Genomic DNA, 19,498 nt, shown 5'->3' with positions numbered 1-19,498 from the left:
AACTCACATCACTGCTGCTGTCAGCATCTATTTTAAGGCAGATTTTACCTATTTCATAGTTTTCCATGAATCAACTAGCAAATTGACATACATTATTATCAAGGGTAATTCCGATTAGCCATGACGTACGTAGCACCAATAGGACCATGATTGGCCATTCCAATGGCTAGTCATTACCAAACATTTCCACACCACTTAATAACCATATCACAAGACCATAATGTTATACTTCGAAATATACGAGCCATTTTCGCATGGCTATACGAATACACATTACAAAAGGGTACTTAATTAACAACAAGGGTCAGCCCTATACATGCCGTTTTCAAAATTGAACTAAAAGAGTACCAAAAAGTGGCTTAGATAGTGTGGATGACTTCGACTTTGACACTCCCGAGTCCGATAGCTGACGAGCAAAATCTATAAAACAGAGAATTAAAGCAGAGAATAAGCATTTCGATGCTTAGTAAGTTTTAAGCAATGAAATCATTTAAAGGAATGGCATAATAATATCAAGTTTATTTGTTCATCCCTTGGCCGAATAGAAACATAACCGAGATATCACTTTTATCATTAATATCACAAAGGTGAAACCAATTTATCCGGCCAACTCCAATCCACAACCGAATGCTCTCATCTCAAATGTCCCTGTCCATTTCATGTATATGCACACACATTCATAACTATAACATTGAACTCTCATATTTGGAACTCATACATCATAATCAGATCATAAACGTTCGGATGATTTGAATAATGTGCTAAGCATTCCCATCGAATTTCAAAGTCATAATTGAAGTATATTCACATTCTCAACAAGGGTAAATTACTTACCTGGTTGTCTTACAGTAAGTAGCGCATGTGATTAAAATTATTCCAGCATGTATTATATGATTTCTCGTAAGAACACTTACGGGTTTTCACCCTCAAATATTATGCTGGTGCAACATCCTTCGGAATAAAGTCCGACTCTTAGCACCGGCTCAAAAGCCCTTCGAGATCAAGCTCGGATTAGACTACTGGCTCGAAGGCCCTTCGGAACTAAGTCCGGTTATGACACTGGCTCTAAAAAGCCCTTCGAAACTAAGTTCGGTTATTAGCACTGGCTCAAAAGCCCTTTGAAACCAAGCTCGGATTTAGACCCGGATTAGCATTCACACGTATATGCATATATATATATCATATCACATCTGGATATCATTCCTGATACTCGAATACAATTACAGCATGTTTACTAACCATACATCGATCGATTCATTAATCCCACACAAATAACATAATCCCTTTTCGTTAATCCACAAGATTCCTATAACCATTCGGCTACAAGTAAATACCTTACTTATTTATTTTACCATGTAATTCAAGTAGAATCGTCAAGTCACGAGTTAATTATTATGCTCATAGACAAATAATTGCCTTATTAAATCGTAAGCTAAATTTCATTACTCAAAGACTTACCTCGGATGTTGGCGAACGATTTCAACGGCTATTCGATCACTTTTCCTTTCCCTTATCCAACTTTGATCCTCTAAGCTCTTGAGCTAAATCAAACAAATTTACTTCTCAATCAAACACATACATACGGCAACCATATACATTTCAAAAACCAATTCATTCGTATCATTTGTCCATATATTAGCTTTTAGCATATTTGGTCATTAGAGCGACCTATTTAACTTTCAAGCATTCATTTCTAATTTTAATTAAACAATGCCGAATGCCATTAACTACTAATGCCACACACACATATGCATAAAATTCATCCATACATAACCTATAGCTCATTCGGTCATTCATCTCTCAAACCTATCAAAGCTTCATATCAAACTTCCCTGGCCGAATACACATATAAGCACATAATGCACATTTAACATTTTTATTTACTTCATGATACATTCGGCCTTGACATAATTTCATTAAAATCCCTATTAGCCACTTCACCAATCAATTATATCATCTACTTAATATTTCATAACTTATCATGCTAGCTGAATATTATTTATTCAAGTTCATCATCTTCATATTCGGCATTAGCATCAAATATAATAGCCAATTCTTCCCACTTTGAATCTGTGCATCCATTTAATCATAGTTTGTTCAAGCACTCATACAACAAGATTCATCCAATTTAACAAGAAACAAAAACTTTATTCCTCCATAGCTACAATGGCCGAAAGATCTAGACATCTCAATACCGAAATTTCTAACATGGGTTGCCTAAAGAATTTGGTAGGGAGTTCAAATTTATCTAACATTTCAAGTAACTTAACACATCCATATAGCTAACATGCTAGTAGTATCAAGGCATCAACTAAAATTTTGAAGCCTCTTAGCCGAATCCTAACTCTCCAACAACCCCAATTTCATCCATGAGATAAATAGAAGTAGGCTAACCCTCCAAAGGATGTGTAAACCTCCAAAAGCAACATTGAACATACTTTAATCTAAAGAACCACCTTGGCCGAACTTCCCCTCTTCTTCTTCCTTCAATTCACGGCAATGGAGGAGCAACCTAGCTAATTTTTTTGTTTCTCCCCTACTAACCACTATTATTTTATTACCCATGTTCTTTATTTTATTATTTCTAACATAAAACACTAACATAAAATGTTTATAATACATTTTAACCCATAGCATGGCCGGCCACTACTTGTCATAGGTGGAAATTTGACATGCAAACCCATTATTTTCATAACATGCACTAATAGATCCTTATAGATTAACCCATCACATTTCAAAAGTGTCACACATAAGTCCTATTAACTAAATTCACATGCAATTGACCAAATCGAAGCTCAAAACTTTCACACACTCATATTCACATATTTTAGACAATAAATATTATACTCAAATACTTCGGTGACTCAGTTTAGCGGTCCCAAAACCACTTTCCGACTAGGGTCAATTTAGGGCTGTCACAGTGCGAGTCACATCTAAAATAGGCTTTATCATTAATTCTACACTCTCCAAAATGTCGTTTTCCACATCGTTCACATTCAGGTTTATTCGATCTAGCATTACCCACACTTGCCATTGATGTAGATGGAGTTTTTGAACTTATAAATTGTTTCCCGCGATTTCTATTAGACTACTCCACCGATGCATTTGATCAACTATAAACAACTCGTGATTTCTTGGATAAAGAGTGATAGGGTTTATTCGTCAATCTCTTTCTCGAATGTCTAGCTTCAAAATCAGCCTTTCTTTTTTCTTTGCCCAGTTCTTCACCTTTGTAAGCACGATCGACGAGTACCACGAACTCTTTCAACTTTAGAATTCCAACTAGCAATCTGATATCTTCATTCAATCCATCTTCAAATCTTCTGCACATAATAGCTTTCCTTGAAACACATTCTCGGGAATATTTATTGAGCCTCACGAATTCTAGTTCATATTCTGTTATGGATATACGGCCCTGTTTTAATTCTAGAAACTCTATGCGCTTTTGATCAATGAACCTTTGGCTGATATATTTCTTTCTAAACTCAGATTGAAAGAAATCCTACGTAACCCGTTCTTTCGTTACCACTGATGTCAAAGTATTCCACCATTGATACGCAGTGTCTCTCAACAAGGATACAACACACGTTTAATGCACTATTCAGGTGTACATGACAACTCATCAAATACTCTGATTGTATTTTCAAGCCAGAATTTAACTATCTCGGGATCATCGTCAACTATGGCCCTAAACTTTTCAGCCCCATGCTTACGAATTTTATCAACTGGCGGCTTATTTAATCGTATAGTATCAATAACTTGAGGAACTACAGGGATTGGTTGAGGAACTGGCGGGGGTAGGGATTGTTAAGCAGCCGGATTTTTCCAGACATATTGAGTGAACCACTCATTTATCATGTCGAAAAAAGCTTCTTTAGCCTCACCGCCATGACACACGGGTCTAGATTCAGAAGGCGTTGTCCCTTGAGCGGGAGCTGGCGCATTACTCTCAACATCATCTGCTACAGCTCGTTCTGGATCCATTACTATATGAAAACATAGTTTATAATGTTAGGAATCATCACACTATCATAGGTTATATATGGCATGTATAGCTAGACTCTCACACACGCTACGTTAGTCCTAGAATCAACTAAACCATAACTCTCATACCAATAAATGTAACACCCCTCACTCATATTCAACACCTGAATAGGGTTACGGAGCATTACCAGACTTACAAAAAAATTAAACACCTATTTAGCATACATTTTCACAATACAAGCATTCATCATTCAATCTCAATCAATTTGTCCCTTATACGAGCCTATGAGGCCCTAAACATGCTTTGGGAGGGGGTCAAGACTAAAACGATAACTCAAGAAACTTTCACGAAACTTTGAAAATTTTTCTCCAAAACAGGAGACACACACCCGTGTGACTAGGCCGTTTGTCTCACACGGCCACCAGACACGCCCATGTCACAAGCTGTGTGGACATTCAAAATGGAGGCACATGGTTGTGTCCCAACCCATGTCTAAACCCATGTAACTCTCTGACTTGGGTTACATGGCCAACACATACACCCGTGTGGCTAGCCCGTGTGCCATAAAAATGGCCATACACCTGGCCGTGTGCTAGGCCATGTCAATCCTGTAGGGTGTACTGACTTATGCCATACGGCCAAGTCACACACTCGTGTGTGAGGCCGTGTGGAGCATACTGACTTGATTTCAAATTCAACACGAGAGGAAACACGGCCGTGTAGTATGTCACACACGGCTGAGACACACGCCCATGTCTCTGCTCGTGTGGATAAAAAGAGGATATTTACCAAGCCATTTTGCCACCCATTTTGCACATACCTATACAAGCGCAAATAGTTCCATTCCAATACATAAATAAGTAGCCAAATATCATCAACCAATAGTCAAATCATATCATTTCATTCCCAACCATACAAGTCACTAATATGTCACAAATTCCCATCTAACTACATGCCTAATTCACATATACAATTCAATTTACTAAACCATTCCAAACATACATTATCATTCACCAATTCACAAGAACATAACTTCCCAAATTATCAACCCTATTAGCAATCAAATTACCTAATATCATTAAGCATTATAAATTCAACCTCAATCACACAATATAGGTCAATTACCAAACTCAAAATAAAACCATTTACACATTTATAAACATCATCAAATTCATCATCATAAGCCAACTCAAATAGCCAAAATACATGTTCATCAAACATGCTAAAATGACTCAAGCCTATACATGCCATATATCATATTTACACAACTTCAAAAGTACCAAAATAGATGTCCGATAGTGCAATGAAGTCTTTGACGATCTCCAAATCTGAGCTAGCCTCGAAATACTATAAAACATGGAAAAATAAACAAAGTAAGCTATAAAGCTTAGTAAGTTCGTATGTAAATATGAAATAATCTCATCATTCATTAACATTTCTACATAGATAACATAAATTGCATTAAAGCATCAATCACTAAGTTAACATAAAGTTCCCAACTTCCATTAGTTCGTTGTTCAAATAGTTTTCCGTACATACTTGTACTGATACTTATCTATTTCTCACCAATTCACTTATCAAATCACTCCGAGTTTATAAATACTTACGGTATGAGTACATCAATTTTCTGATGCCATAGTCCAAATATGGTCTTACACATACATTGCCATGGCTCTACCGTGGTCTTACATTCACATGCCATAACCCAGTTATGGTCATATTATCCGATTATCATAGCCCAGCTATGGTCTTATTTGGCAACTCGCCTTACTTAAATCGTACATTTAATTCAAAATCTTCCAATTTTTTACCAATAAGATAAATACAATCACAACACATCCATCAATGAAATAAATGCAAATTTAAGTTCAATTATACGAACTTACCTCATGTACGGAAATGACAAAACGGTTCGACTATTCAATTACTTTTCTTTTTCCTCGATCTAAGTCTGAATTCCTCTTTTCTTGATCTATAAGTAATCAAAATCAGGTTATTTATTCTTCTAATTATTCAATTCAATCGAAAATATACATTTGAGCTATTTTACACATTAGACCCTAAACTTTCACATTTTTACAATTTAGTCCTTATTGCACAAAATCATAATTTCATGAAATTCAAGAGTAACCCAGGCTAGTTGAATTACTATTATACCCCTAGTAGCCCATATGTTTCATTTCTTTCACATTTCTACCAAAAAATTTACACATTTCTCAAATTAATCCCTCTTTTGTATTTTTCTCAAAAATCACTTAACAAAACTTGTTTATCTATCAACAAGCATTCATAATCTATCAAGAAACTTCAAAACACATGCGTATTCATCAATGAAAACATCTAAAATCTTTAAAAAATTTGCAAAATAGTCCCTGGGCTAGCTAGACTAAGTTGCAACTATCTCAAAAATGTAAAAATCATTAAAAACGGGACAAAAATCGTACCTATTGAGCAAAGATAGCATGGCTGAATATTGGAGCTAATAAAATGGCTTCTTCCCTTTTGAAAATCGGCTATATGAAGATGATAATGAATAAAATGGCTTTTATTTTATTAAATTATCATTTAATAACCAATTTACCAAACTAACCTTAAAATTATTTCAAAATTTCAATAACACCAAGCCATTAACATCCAATATCTAATTAATGGTCTAGTTAACACTTAAGGAACTTAAATTTAAGGTTCTATAACTATTTGACACCTTTAGCTAATAGAACAACACTTTTTCACTTTACGCGATTTAATCCTTTTTACCAAATTGACTAACCAAACGATAAAATTTCTCAACGAAACTTTCATACAATCATTCAATCATGCTGTAAAAATTAAAATATTAATAAAATAAATATTTTTACCTTATATTTGTGGTTCCAAAACTACTGTTCTAATTTGACCAAAAACAGGCTGTTATATTGCATACACCCGAACTACCAAATCCCTCGATCAGATTTGTCACACTTTAAGTTTTCAAATCTGCATTTTTTGTCGTTGGCCAAGTGTGTACGATAAGGTAAGTATCCGTGAGCTAGTTTAACTCACTAAATTAGGCTAGTTGTAGCATTATCATATCTTTTTTGGGTTTTTCATTGTGTTCCTCCTTATTACAGACTCTTAATCCGCATTTGGCGAGCACTGACATTTGGCAAACTCTTGTATTTGGTGAGTACTTCCATTGGTAGATCTGCTAATTATGAGTTCAAATGTTGCAAACTTGTTAGTTCATTTTAGAACCGCGGTAAGTTGGACATGTATTAGATGTGTGTTAAGTCTTAGGATGGGAAACGTGTTATTTTGCAAGACACTTGGAGAGTCTCGATAAAGGTAACTAATTAGTGGAATCGTGTGTGCATGAATTATGATTAGAGATCTTGCTTTGTGTGGGATACATGTTAAATTTCATATATGAGAGAGTTGAAGTCTAAAAGATGAGAAACCTTATTTCTTTCTTTTCATTTTTACTTTAAAGAAATTTAGAAATGTTCTTCAATACTAAAAGTGGAACCAATTATCTTAGCTGGTTAAAAACTACCTTTTTTTCAAGCCAATTTCTGGTAATCTCTTAAGTCCTTTTGTTCAATATAGGAAACAAAAGGGTAGTTGAAATCGGTTTTCATAAGTTTTCACAGGTTTTCATAGAAAGTTTTAGAGTGAAGAAAACTTCTATCTAAATCTTTATTGTATGCTGTCGATTCTTCTATTTTCATTAAAGATTTAGTAGTTTCTTAACCTAATATAAATGTTTGAATGCTTTTAGATAAAGAAATGGGAGAAGGCCCTAGTGCAAAGGGGAAAGAACCTATAGAGTAGATAAAGCTTAAGTAGAAGAAGTTTGGTGAGTTCCTTTTCACTTTTGTGTATAATGAGTAAATGAACAAACTCAACAAAATGTTATTTGTCCAAGTAAAGTAGTTAAACTTCCAAGTGTTGTTAATCTGGAATGTATTTTATTTCCAAAAGCGAATCAGTCTCGTTAAATGAATGTTATATTGTATAATACTATTGGGTGGTGTTGCATGTGTATTTCTCTATAATAGCAAGCTATATAAATGAAACTTAAGTGAATGTATATATGTGATTAAAGTGGATATTCCTTCCTTGGTACACAAGCTCTGTATCTAGACTAGTGGAAGGGGGTAATGGAGGTAAATCATGGATATATGATGGTACTGGAGAAATGTATGGAGATAATGAAATGATATGTGATTTGCCTCCTATAGGGCTTGTTAATGCAAACTGAGATTGGTGAATGACCCGAACTTTGTGGGGGAACACGTAAGGTAACAAGAAGGATTTGAGGAGGTTCGGTTGGATAAATGGAATACTAACTTTACGAAGTAATATTATGATAATGGTACTGTAGCACTTCGGAGGTTGAATAGATCAAAAGCTAGCACAAGGAAGGATCCATGAACTGTCCATGCATAGTATACATGTATTATGTAATTCCTGCAAGTGAAATGTACTTAGTTAAGAATTTGCATGTAAACTGTGGCTATCGTGTCTTGTATGCACCTATGAGTTATACATAGAATCGGACAGTGTCTACCTTTTAACAGTAATAAATTTATGATATGTATTCGTCAATGGATTGCACACAATTATAATGTTGTGTTCAAGTGTAAATTGTGTGGTAAAGTTGATATGTTAATTACTCTACGTTGGTTTCATTTCCTTGAAACCTTTTTAGAAAGGTTGTCATTCTTGGAACTCACTAAGTTCAATTTGAACCTACCTAGTCTCTTCTCTTCTATTTTCAGGAATTTTAAGTTCTCGCAGACTCTTGAAGAATTAGCCAAGAAGTGGCTTCAATTTTGATCCATGCATTTTTATTTTGTAACATGTATATATTGGGGAAGCGTATGGCCGAAAACTTTTATTTTAAAATGTGTTGTATTCTTTGAATCTGGTTGTATCTGCGAAGAATATTTTGTATAAACTAACTTATAGTGGCATTCGCCAATCTTAAATTCCTATTTTGAATATTATATGTTCTATACTCTTGTTTTTGTTTTTGTTTTGGATTTGGTTTTTGCCTCCAACAAAAATCTACCAAGCGGCATGCTAAGCATGCTTGCTATAAGAGTTAATGGCTTTCATCGAAACCATTTTTTTTAATATATTGTGTTGTTTCTAGCCTTTTTGTGACTCTATCATTTGTTGGCCAAACCGCTGAATTAGAGGGTGTTGCAGGATTCGTACATTTCAACCATTGCAAAAACAATCAATGGCACTTTGACATGCAGAATGTTGTGATTGGCCAAAAATTTGACTGGGACACATTCTTGAATTTTTGGATTCACATATGGCATTCATTCATGCTACAGTACGAATTTATAAATTTTAGCACAAGCCTAATATTTAATTTCAAATGCTTGAACCGATATTATATAACTTTTAAATTCATAAACTAACCTCCTCTTTAGTTTATTGACCTAAAGCTTTCCGAATCACTACAAGAAAAAAAAGACTTTTAGCGGCGTTTTTTTTAGCCTAAAAATACCGCAAAAAACTAATAGCAGCGTTTTCCCAAGCGCCGCAAAAAACGCAGCTATAGGAAACGCCGCCAAATTTTGCGGCGTTTATCTGAAAAAAAAACGCCATAAAAGATCATGGCTTTTAGCAGCGTTTGTGAAAAAAACGCCGCTAAAAGCCATGACTTTTAGCGGCGCTTTTTTCACAAACGCCGCTAATTTTGGAAGATTTGAAATGTACATTTTTCACCAATATCCAACCATTCCTGCATTAAATCCAACCAAAAATAGAAAATATAGCATGAAATCCAACCAAAAACAGCAAATGTAGCATAAAAAATACAATCAAAAACATTAAATCTAAATGATACTTCAAATTCAATGAAAGATCTATGATATAATTAATAAATTAAGTAATATTCTTACAATAATGTTAAATGTGACAATGTTTAAAACATTCTTACAAGGAGAAAACTAATGTCTAAGATGGCGACTTTTGCGACTACTGAAACATCTGCATCATTTGTTGAAGCTGTAGCTGGAGCTCATCGTACTTTCTGCTCTACTCTGCTGCCATCGCTACTGCCTCTACCTCCCTCGCTGCTGCCACTACCTCCCTCGCTGTTGCCGCTACCTCCCTCTCTGCTGCCTCCGCTCTAAGTTGTTGCTAGAGTTCTTCATATTTTCTTTGAACCTTAAGAATTTGCTCGACTGTGTTCGCTTGCATCTGAGCTATCTGGTCTCTTAACCTTTGAACTTCAGCTTGAGCTTGAATCCTGGAAGGCATGTATTGCTGGGAGCCAGATCCAAAATATTGGGTCGGGGAAACTCTAGATCCTTGAAATCGAACCCGACCGTACCTTTCAGGACCCAAAACTTCAGTGATAATTTTGTTATCAATGCTCTCAAGATTAACAGAACTATCAGTCGAAGCAATCGCTTCATACTCCGCCTTCTTCTCCTTTAGTTTCTCTTAAAAAATCAATTAACTAGTTAGAAACGAAATATATAATAAAAAGGAATGGAACATAACTTAACATTATTTAAAACTACTAATGACGAATTAAACCACTATAATTAAACATTATAAATATTTATAATAAATCAAATTTTATTAAGTAAATATACCATAATTTCTCCAGCTTCGGATGTCATAGGAGATCCATCTTTCTTCCTATGCTAATCTTAAAAAGCTGAAGGTGTCCAACTTTTTGACCAGACGAGACTTCCTACAATAAATTAGTAAAAATATTATTTAATAGTAGAAAGTCATTAATATTTGAAAGAATTAATAAATTCATAATACCTCGGCCTCAACTACAGAAGCAAAACTTCTCGACCCTACCGTGTGCGTGAATTTTTATTTTTGCCTGCTGCTTGTTCCAACTCGCTCACAGTCCTACATAATGAAATTATTATTACGTATATAGTAAACACTATATATAAGAGTTTGGAAATACGTAATACCTCTACTTTCTTTGAATTCCAGAATCTAACCGCATCTTCCCATTGGTACCTCAGCATTCTCGGCGGGACATTTCTCAATTTTTCCTCAAGGCTTATATCTTTCTTAAAATATAGTTTTTTCAAAGTATTTTTATGGTCTCTCCATTTTTAACCCAATGCCTTCTTGATATAGTCATCGAAGATCTCTAAAGAAAATCTCTCCTAAAAAACATAAGTTTAGAATGTAAATATAAATGAAACTTAAACCAAAGTATTATAAATTACAGTCACGTTTTGTTACCTTAATATTATCGAGAGCTTGATTTTTGTTACTATCATGCATGTTATGCCATGATTCATAATTGATGGGCAACATATTGGCATTTCGTGATATAATGCCCAAATAGCCTGCTAAAAGTTGAGCTTCAGATCCAACAGGCTGACCATGACTGTTTCTACTTACTTTGACACGCTCAACAGGATTTAAGTCGATAAATCTTTAAGCAGCGTACGTCCTCGACCTCTGCGTGTCCCACCACATTCAGCTGAAAAATGGTATATTATTATATTAAAATTGACAAATAAATCAATAATAAAAGTCAACACATGTAAAATGAACTTAACACTACTTTGAAATTCTGCAGGCTCGTCAAGTGTCTCCGACACATTCGAATATCCAACAACTGTCTACTGTTCACTATTTGCTTCTTCCAAATTTGGAGTATTCTGGACAATACTTAAATCTCGTAATCTTCTTCTACGTATTTTTCCTGCAATACACAAAAAATAGTTGAAGTTTTAGTAACAAATTACAACAATAATAGTACATATAAAATAGTTAAATTATATAACATTACCAAGATTAAAATTATAATATTACATGTAATTAGAAAATCGTAAAATCTTACTACATCATTATTCGTAAATATCTTCATCCACATCATGTCGAACCCATTGATGCTGTGTACTAGTACTAGGGATATTTTCATCAAAGTTTTGTTCTGGGAAAGGTAATGTTTTTGATCTTTCGACGATGTCATCTCTACTTCCATTACCCATGTCAAACAAGTCTCTAGGGGTGTTCCGGAGTACAACATACCAACCCTCATCAGTTGGATCTTTTGAATAAAAAACTTGTTTCACTTGAGAAGAAAATACATATGGCTCGTCCATCAATTGTTGTCCAGTGTGAATCAAGCGAGAGAAATTAACCATTGTAAAACAAAATTGATCTTTTTTAATTCCGCGAGTAGTATTAACATCAGCCCAATCACACCGAAATAAGACAACTTTCCATCTACCATAATAATCCAACTCAATAATGTCGGTAAGAAGTCCATAATACTCCACATTACCCTCAACCAGATTACTGTCCCTAGCACTAGCATAACTTATAATTGAAGAATTAACAATAATTCCACAATTTTGAGTTCTCCTCATTCTCTCGCGATATTTTGTATGAAATCTGTATCCATTGATGAGAAAGGCACTATATTTTTTATTACTCTGTTTAGACCTTAGGAAAACCATTCAATTTCGTCATTGACGTCCCTCCCACTCCAAACCTATTGAATCGAAAGTAAATTGAGTAATCATAAATGAATTATGTAAAAACATTCTTATTTGATTAACTAAATTTTGCGATTATATATAACTTATTAACTTCAGTTACATACCGTTTGGCTTAACCATTCATGAAAAGATTCTGTGAATAACTTATTAATCTCTCGATGTTGTAATCTTCGAGAGCGTGCACAAGATCTCAAAATTTATTTGTACTCACTATGTTAAAAACAAGTTTAATTGGTTAAAAGATAAACAAATCAAAAAGACGAATATGTGAGGAAATTTTAGAACTTACTTGTGTAACTGTTCAATTGAATCGTGGTGAAAAAGTACATATCGATGTGCTTGTATCCACGATATATCATCGAATTCTACAATTTCAACTTTGCCGATTGGTTCTCCAAAACTTTGGAATAAATAAGTTTCGGCCAAGTTATGATCATTGAGCCTAGCATTTCTATTTGGTCTATTCAATCGTGTTTCAACATCTTCTAAATATCTAGAATAGAAGGTCATGCACTCCTTTGCCAAGTAGCCTTCAGTAATTGATCCTTCTGGATAATGCTTATTACGACAATAAGATTTCAATTTACTTAGAAACCTAAACACGATATACAATATTTATCAAAAGTTGTAACTAAATGTATAGAGGCAAATGAATAAATACTTGACAAATAAATTAGCACTTTTCTATAAGATACATCCATTGATAAAAAACCGATCCACCAAGTATTGCTTCGTGAGAGAGATGGATTACCAAGTGCACCATAATAGTGAAGAAGGAAGGTGGAAAGATCTTCTCCAAATTGCATAAAGTCAAAGTGGCTCGATCCTGTACTTTCTCAAGTTCTTCAACATCCAAAACTTTGCCACAAATAGCTTTCATTATATTGGATAGTTCAATTATACAGGACGTCACATTTTTTGACATGCAGCACCGTAAAGCAACTGGGAGTAAATCTTGCATCAAGATATGGTAATCATGTGATTTTAATAAATATAATCTTCAATCTTTAAGACTCACAGATCAAGATATATTTGACGCATATGCATCTGGGACATTTATATCCTTCAACACCATGCAAAACACATCTTTCTCTTTCTTTGACATTGAAAAAATAGAAGGCGGCAACTGATATTTCCCATTCGGAAGTACTTGAGGATGAAGATCACGCAGAATTCTCATGTCAACTAAATCCAGTCGACCCTGAAGATTGTCTTTTGATTTTCCATCGACATTCAAAATTGTTCCAATTATTTTCTCGTAGACATTCTTCTCAATATGCAGGACATCAAGATTGTGGCATAAAATGTTGTGCTCCTAATAAGGCAACTCAAAAAAAAATACTCATTTTTTTCCACAAGTCCGCCTCATTAGGATCATCCTCTTCGTCAGATTCATCATAAGATTCATCCCTCGATCTTCTCTTTGTTTACGTGTTAGGTGGTTGATTCATCTTTCCATAACTAAAGTTGATATCTTTTAACATAAACAAGATTTCAAATCCAATGGTCTGCTCAGAAGCTCCTCTGTACTCTTCGGTACCGTCAAATAAGTCCTCTGAAATCTAAATTTATGATTTTCATCTAACCACCGATGATGGCCCATGTAAGAGAACTTCTTCCCATTATACAACCACTTCGAACAAGTTTGCGCAGCATAACAAGGACAGGCATAACATCCTTTAGTACTCCAACCCGATAAATTAGCATAAGCCGGGAAATCATTAATTGTCCACAATAAAGCTACACGTAAATTAAAGTTCTCCTTTCTTAATACATCATATGTCTCAACACCTGACCATAACTGTTTTAACTCTTCAATAAGTGGTTGCAAATAAATGTCAATATCATTTTCGGGACTTTTCTCTCTAGGGATAATCATTGATAAAATAAATGAAGATTGCTTCATGCAAATCCATGGAGACAAATTGTAAGGAACAAGCACTACAGGCCAAGTACTGTACGAAGTACTCATTATTTTAAAAGGATTAAAGTCGTCAGCTGCTAGCCCAAGCCTCACGTTCCGAGGATCGCTTGCAAAGCTTGGAAATTTACTGTCAAACGATTTCCAAGCTAAAGAATTAGCAAGATGCCTTAATAATCCATCATCGGTTCATTGATCATTATGCCACCTTATAGAATTGGCCGTCTTTGATGACATGAAAAGCCTTTGAAGTCTTGGTATTAGGGGAAAATATCGTAAAACCTTGACTGGCTTCTTACTTAACTATGCCCCACCTTCATCCTCATTCACATCTTCTGTATTTCCATTCATCCAATGAGACTTACCGCAAACATGACAAGACTGTTGGTTCTTCTGATCACTCCAATACAACATGCAGTCATTTGGGCAACTATGAATTTTATCGTACCCAAGGCCCAAATCTTTTATTAGTCTCTTCATATCTTGACAAGACTGGGGGATTTTTGCAAATGGAAACATCTCTCTTAGAAACTCTAGCAGCATTGTAAAAGAGTTTTCGGTCCACCCTCCCAAACATTTTAAGTGAAATAGACGAATGTAAAAAGACAATTTCGAATATTTTTATCCCTCGGAAAGTTTTTCGTTCATTTCATTAAGTAAATTGTAGAACTTCACCTCTTCTTCATTTGGCTCCTCATCAAGTGCACTTGTTCCCGTTTCGCAAAAAACATTTCCAACAATATTACAATATCGGATGCAATAAAGTTAGGTGGAAACGATTGCTCACCATGACTGTGCATATTAAATGCATCCCGCAACATAGCTTCCATGTCATCTTGTCTAACATACTGATGGTAAGCATTATCAAGATAAGTCAGATTAATCGTTGAAGAGGTTTTACTAGATGTACACTCTCCATGGAAAATCCATTTTTTATACCCCCGAATAAAGCCATCAAAAATTAGATGTTCGTAGACAACTTCACGAAAATGCCAATTGATGTTGCCGCACTTCTTACACGGGCAAAGAATCATATTCTCTTGGCTTGCATTTTGAAATGCAAAATTTAGAAAAGTTTGTACTCCATTTTGATAGGCGTTTCTTACCCTTGACAAATTCATCCAACTCCTATCTATTTCGTTGTTCTTGAAGTCTAAAGTTTACAATAAATTACGGTTACTAAAATAGATAATACATATCAAGTATCTAATGGGTGTAAACTAATTCAGGTAAGTTGCGGGATTTTCAAGTGTATATTTATGTATTACGTAAGTTAAGTATGTTTTGTAAGTTATGTAAGTTATGATATGATATGATATAAATTTATGTAAGGTATGTAAGTTATGTAAATTATGATATGAAATATATTTATGTATTACGTAAGCTATGTAAGTTATATATTTATTTATTATTTAAGTTTTATAAGTTATGTAAGTTATGTAAATTATGATATGAAATATATTTATGTATTACGTAAGTTATGGAAGTTATATATTTATGTATTATGTAAGTTTTGTAAGTTATGTAAGTTATGATATGATATATATTTAACATTAAGATAAATATTATTTCCCTTTAAAAAATTATTTTAATTAAATAATATTTAAATAAATTAATCCAAATTATTTGTGATAATTTTAAATGATATAATATTTTATTTATTTTTCGTATTATATACCTAAATTAAAATATTGAAGTAAATTTAAGTGGGAAGCGTATTAAATTCAAACAAACACAAAACTTAGAAATGAATGGTTTTTGTTTTGTTAGTTTTAAGCCCATCAATTACCTAAATTAACCTAACAATAAATAATTATGTAAAATAAACGAGTTTGATTAAAATGATAAAGTTGAAATAGTAAAACAATTTAATATAATTATAAAAGTGTGACCCATCAATTGAAACTTAATTTAGTTAAAAATGTATTAAATTATTTAATTATTTTCCAAAATAATAAATATATTGTAATTTTTTTCTTTTCATATTTTTATATGAAATCTAGAAAAAATAACGCATATTAAAATTTTAATCCAAAATCTCTTAAGTTTTAATATTTGAACATATTTTGACTATAATCTTATTTGTTTTTGTATGAAGTATTTATAAGTACATTTGTTGTAAAAGGTTTTTTTCATCAGCATCACAACATAGATGTATTGTAATCTAATAATAGGATAAATGCATAATCAAATGTATTAGCATTGGATAAATAGTTTTGTTAAAAAAACAGAAATGATCTACTTTAGAGAAACAATGAGGTTCTGAGAGTTTAGACCTTGTCCGTTACTGGTAAAGATTAGCAGCCTTCACTTCAATGCAGCCCCTCAGATTATTTTGTAAAAACAGCAACTGATCAACAGTAGCTAGATGCAACCTTACAGTAATAGGGTGTAAGAGTTTCAGATCATCAGAACCATTCTTGCCTGAAATCAATGACAGCAGTAACAATCAGAATAGAAAAATGGAACACCATGTACTCTTCCCTATGTTTAAGCCACACAACCCATATGCAAGAAGCAGACTACAAATCAAATGTTAGAAGGATTTATTTATACTATGAAGATAAATGATTTATTTACTACATCAATATTTCAAGAAGAGTTGCTCTTTGACCCCTTTACATCAAAACTCAAGTATTTTGACAAGAGCTGGCACAAACTAGAGCAATAAATTAAAATCTAATCCATAAGAAATTTTTTTACCACATCCAAAGCCACTGTAGTGATTTTAGAAAATTAAACCCTTTCTGGTTGTATAACACATACAGTAAATTTCCTTTTGACCACTATGCTAAGTATCATCATGTAGAACCCCAATGGCAGTGACCCAAAGCATTTACTGACAGCTAAAGAGGACTCAGTTGTAGATCTCTACTCAATTTAATGCTGTTAAGCTTTTTAGCTAATAGCAATGAGATTTTTCAAGCTAATTTCTCTCCAAGGAAGTGACTCAAAGCCTTCAGCAATAGCTAAAGGGAACTAGTTTGAATCTCCCTATATTATTCCATTTGACAGTAAAAGAAATTATTTTAACAAACTAGTCTTTAACTCTAGAGTAAAAAAGCATCATTTCAATTGCAAAGTTGCCCTACTTGGATAGAATTAAAGCACTAAAAGATACTTATAGTTATAGACACTTAAGGTTAAATATTTAAAATATTTTACATAGTTAAACTATTAAATTAAAGTGAAATAAATTAAAATATTTAAAATAAAACTTTAATTACAACTTAATTTAATTATGTAATGTTAAAATAAAATAAAATATTGAAATTAATTTTCGTGATTCAAATAAAATAAAATATTTAAAATGAAACTTTAAATATAATTTAATTTAATTAGGTAAATTGAAAATAAAATTAAAGAAAACAAATGTATGCCATGAACACCAAACATTGAATGAACTACAACCCATCTATTTACAGATAAACCTTTCTACAGTTAGATACCTTAAAGGAAGAACTGCCTTAAGAACAGATGGAGCGTATGATGTTTCCCTTTCAGCTGCAAGTCGTTGAGCCTTCTGAAACTCTTTCAAAACTGCTTGAAAATCTTTTGCAAGTTTAGCATCTACTACCTTCTTGCTGGCCTATAATTAAAGGAATTAAAAGGCGTCAAGCACTTCCTCAAGTTTATAAAGATATAAGCTAATATAATGGTAAAATTGGATTTTAGCTCTCATAAAATATATAACTTAATTTCAATCCAATTTTTTTTTTGGTTTTGACACTGATCAAGCGATTTAGGTAATAAGTTCATTAATCTATGCATGAATTGCCACAAACATAATAGAATGAATATATATGGACTAAACGACTCAGCCACCAAGAGATTTGATCTGACTGAACTGTGCCAACATAAAAATTTCAACTAATATCAAGCAGATGAACCACAAATACACAGTCCCGCCATTGAAGCAGAAAATAAAAATGAAGCCATATATCAGAAAGTGGTATATTACTATAATAAAATATAGAATGGTTAGGATTTCCAAACCTTAGCTTTATATAGGAAAAGAGTATTGACCTGTTTACAAAGAGAAAGTATAATTTTTTCTTCTATTACACCTAATTTGCATAAAGGACATAACTGAAGGACCCTCATCATTTATCAATGCATGCATCATCATTGCTGATGATCTTGGTAAATTAGGAAACAAAAGCTATTAACCTTGCAAGTTTCAGGCAAAAATTTAGCTTCTCTTTTCGATATAATCAACCATATTTTCAGTTCCTATACCTCTAGTTTTACTGATACAGGAAATCTAAGCATGGCCAAGAAAGAAAGAGAATTTAGCTGCTTTTTCTTTGCTATATAAAGATATGAAAAAGCTATTTGTTTCACCAATCATCACAGAATCTAACCTAACTAATTTATCTATCTCATTTTTGGATTTTTCACTAAAAATTAAATGGAAATAATTTGTAAATGTCCTTATATATGAAAATAGAAGCCATTCAAGGGCCTGCTCCAACTATGTTTTAAAACTTGGACAACAAAACTAAGATTGTTACGAAACTCAAATCTGGGAAGATAGATTTGAAATTCCTCCAAAACCCATAGGTTAAACAAAGAAGAAATCAAATTGTTCTCAAATAAAAGAACAGCTTACCTGAAATTTTACACTCCGATGAAGCAAACGAGAAAAGCGTCTGATTATACCAATTTGTTACGAGTAACCTACAAAATAGAAATGCGATTCAAGTCAGATGTATGTTACCTCCACAATGAGACTTCACCGCAGATGTATGTTACCTCGACAATGAGACTTCACCATGTCTGCTGATTCTTTTGGAGGAAATTTAGGGATTAGAAGAAATTAGAGAATTGGGGAAATCTGTTTTGGGTTGGGGGGGAATGGCTAAGTGTCGGGCATGATAAAAAGAAAACATTCCAGAAATTAAAACGACGCCGTTTAGGTTAAACAATTATGTTTTTTTGCGGCGTTTTTTTAGCTAATCCAATCTCCAATTAAATTTTACTTTAATTTTTTCATATTTATAAATACTTAACATAAATTTACTTAAACCTAATGATATTGTTTTAATTTTTTTATAAATATATACATGTTATTTTCATTTGATATTTATTAATTTTTTT

General features: G+C 33.3%; 1 long non-coding RNA gene across 1 annotated transcript; it reads right to left on the bottom strand.

Annotated features, from left to right (window-relative positions):
- Nucleotides 1-9,836: 9,836 nt before the first annotated feature.
- Nucleotides 9,837-19,264, bottom strand: LOC107893891 (uncharacterized). The gene is made up of 9 exons (XR_001683054.2): nucleotides 19,154-19,264; nucleotides 19,011-19,078; nucleotides 17,848-17,987; nucleotides 16,675-16,822; nucleotides 11,535-11,675; nucleotides 11,207-11,450; nucleotides 10,766-11,127; nucleotides 10,588-10,688; nucleotides 9,837-10,431 (listed from the first exon to the last, which is right to left on the bottom strand). It is a non-coding gene; the product is annotated as an uncharacterized lncRNA (long non-coding RNA).
- Nucleotides 19,265-19,498: the final 234 nt, after the last annotated feature.

Source organism: Gossypium hirsutum, chromosome A13, assembly GCF_007990345.1.
Source record: "Gossypium hirsutum isolate 1008001.06 chromosome A13, Gossypium_hirsutum_v2.1, whole genome shotgun sequence".
In the NCBI taxonomy this organism is placed as follows: Eukaryota; Viridiplantae; Streptophyta; class Magnoliopsida; order Malvales; family Malvaceae; genus Gossypium; species Gossypium hirsutum.
This window is presented reverse-complemented; position numbering and strand designations above follow the sequence as displayed.